This window comes from Eubalaena glacialis, chromosome 15, assembly GCF_028564815.1.
Source record: "Eubalaena glacialis isolate mEubGla1 chromosome 15, mEubGla1.1.hap2.+ XY, whole genome shotgun sequence".
NCBI classification, from domain to species: domain Eukaryota; kingdom Metazoa; phylum Chordata; class Mammalia; order Artiodactyla; family Balaenidae; genus Eubalaena; species Eubalaena glacialis.
The window spans coordinates 66,017,682-66,020,963 of NC_083730.1; positions in this window are offsets into that span (position 1 = coordinate 66,017,682).

Below are 3,282 nucleotides of genomic sequence, written 5' to 3' on the forward strand. Positions count from 1 at the left end.
GGGAGACCCCTTCACCAGGTGACCAAAGGTGCACACGACCAACATCAGAGGATGCACTTGAAAGACGTGTGTTGCTTTGTGTGTTGATGCCTCGATAAAAATGAAAAAAGCACCAGTAAAGGGACGTATGGAGGGCTTCCTGAGAGGGACATGTATCCACATTAAAGCCCCAAAGGCAAAACCTGAATGTAATCGTGAAGAAAGATCCAGCAAACCCATAGGAAGGCCCTTCTACCCAAAAAACTGGCCAGTGCTTTTCAGAAAGTGTCAGGATCGTTCAAGTCAAAGACAGACTGAGGAGCCGTCTTGGACTGAAGGAGAGACAACTAAGTGGGATGAGGGGTCTGAACTCAGACAAGGGTTATTAGCAGGACAGTTCGTAAAATTCAGAAAAAGTCAATGCTAATTTCATGGTTGTAATACAGTTTACTGTGGTTAGGTAAAGTGTTGGGAGGAACTGGGCAAAGGATATTGGATTCTTTGTTCTATTTTTTCAAGTTTGTAGCAAGTTGAAATCATTTCCTAAAGAAAAGTGGGGCAGGGGTGCTGCAGGTGACTAAGCTGGAGGCCTACCCAGGCCCTTCCCTCCCTGCCTGCCCCTCTGCTTGTCAGGCTGTGCCAGGGGACAGCACCACGAACCCCAGTGGACACCGAGCCCCGTAAGGGTCTGGCTCCTGGACTCAGCCAGCTGCTGACCTTGTCCAGCGCAGTCAGAGCCCATGGGAACCCTCAGCACACCACCCTCCAACTAGCCACCTCGCCACGCTTCATTGCTTGGTGAGGTGGGGGCCCCGCCTACCCCAGTCAGACCTGAGACCTCAGCCCTGCACACTACAGCCAACTTCCACTCGGCCTGGCACCAACCGGGTGATGGACAAGGACCTTACCACGGGACCTCCCCACCATCCCCACCTGGCTCCAGCCTTGGAGTCACAAAGATCAACACCTGGAAGTTGGAACTCCAGCCCAAGCTGGGGGAGGAAACTTTTCCCTCTGGAGAGCCTGAATGATGCCATCTGCTGGCAGATGAGACCAAAAGATGGGATGATTGGGGGGGGGGGGTCTCTGTGGGCAGAAGGCCAGGAGCCCAGGCCTGATGGGATTAGGCCCAAGGTCCCCTGTGTCCCTGGGCTGGCCACGTGTGCTCGTAGACATGCCTCTGCCTCGCTCAGCTCCACGCCTCCAGCCTCTGTGCCTGCACACCTCCGCTTGGCCATCCTGGAGCCGGAGAACAGAAGCAGCTCATCTGGGAAGGGGCAGAGTCTCCTCTGCCCAGGAGAAGAGACCCGTGTTGGGGACTCAGGGATCAGATGCATCTGGTGACAAGCACAGAGGCCTTTCTGGGCATGTCAAAAGCAATTCTAGGAGACAGCTTCCCAGGGTCCTGAACCCACCTACAGCACCGACCTCACTTCCAGACACTGGCCTGAGCCAATGGGGCCTGGGAAGGGCCAGCACTGTCATCCTCAGCTCTAACATCTACCTGGCCTGGGCATCAGGATACAGGGGTAGACAAGAGAGGAAAGGTCCCGACTTCCTGGAGCTCTTGTTCCGACAGGGAGACACACAAGAAACAGTCAATCAAAATGCACAGCACATCAGACAGCGCTTTCTGTTACAGAGCAAAGCAGAGCAGGGACCAAGGGAGGGAAGACTGCCTTAGACAGGTCGACTGCCCGGGACTTCAGCAAAGACCTGTGGGACACGAGGGGGAGTGCGGTTTGGGTGTCTGGGGAAGGAGCCCTTCAGGCAGAGGGGACAGCGAGAGCAAAGGCCCTGGAGCAGGAGCAGTGGCAAGAGCCAGGGCAAGTGAGGCGAAGGCAGGGGTGCCAGGCAGCAGGGTGAGCTGGGTGTGGCAGGACCCCGAGGACCACCTCGCCCTCATCCTCTTCCCTCCTGGCCTCGTGACTCTGCCTCCCCACCCACCTGGGGACTGAAGGACTGTTACTGTGTCTCCCCAAGCCTCAGTTTCCTTGTGTGTAAAGCAAGGTCACAATTTTTTAATCTTGCTTGGGCTGCCATAACAAAGTACGACAAGTGAGGGGGCTTAAACAACAGAAATTTATTCTCACAGTTCTGGAGGCTGGACGTCTGAGGGCAGGGTGTCACAGGGCCCTGCTCCCTCTGAGGGCTCCAGGGCAGGACGTGCCCCGGCCTCTCTCCCAGCTTCTGGGGTTCCTTGGCGTGAGGCAGCCTAGCTCCAGTCTTCACAGGCGTCTGCCTGGGTGCCTGTCTGTCCCTGTGTTCACGTTTCCCCCTTTTTATAAGGACACCACTCATATTGGATTAGGGCCACCCTAACGATCCCATTTTATTCTGATTACCTCTGGAAAGACCGTGACAAGATCACATTCTGAGGTACTGGGTGCTGGGGTCCAACATATCTTTTGGAGGGCACACAACTCAGCCCATAACAATAGAAACAAGTCTTGGGCTGCCCCTTCCTCAGGGGTTCCAAGCTGCCAGGAAGCCCAGGGCAGGCAGGGGCAGAGGGGACCATGACAAGTGTGGGAAGCTTTTCCTGTGCAGCCCTGTCCCTGGGGCAGCGGCAAACATCTGAAAGGCTCTTCAGATGGCTTTGCACCCAGTCCAGCGGCACCCCACGAGGGCAGACCTGCCTGGCCAGGGCAGGTGCTGGTGTGGGGGACCTGGTCCATTCCATGGTGCGGGGTGGCCTGCTGAAGCAGACAGAGGGTGTTGGCAGTGCCGGAGCTGGGAGCCTGGCTAGCCATGGCTCAGCTGGACACGTGGGTGGGGGGCACAGGCTGCGTCACACTGGGAGCCCCTTCATGCCTGGCTGTGGGGTGGCGAGCAGGAAGGGAGAAGGGACGGAGAGGCAGGTTGGGCCCAGTCAAGGTCCACAGCCCACCCGAGCTGTCACTGCACTGAGAAGGCCAAGTCGGGTCGGCCGCTGAGGCAGAGGGAAGCCTGAGTGTCAGCATTGGACACAGGACCCCCAAATGCCCAGCCCCAGCTGGGGACAGGAGCTCCAGGGTGCTTGCCCAAAACAAGGGCCCTGGGGTAGGACAGACTCCACCTGCTCTGTTACCTGAAGTCCAGCCCTTCCTGCCATCCCCCGGCCTCCACGGTCCAGCACGTGTGCACGGCTCCCCAGGGCTCCCACCTGCACCCGGATGAACTCCTGGCTTCCGTCACAGTGCTCAGGAGGCCATGAGCAAAAGGGAAAACAGAAAGAGCCCTGCACCGGGGTCTGGGCCCCAGGAGCTCCTGGGGGCTCCCACACGGCAGCTCTGGTCATCCTGTCACAGAGTCAAGGGCCTG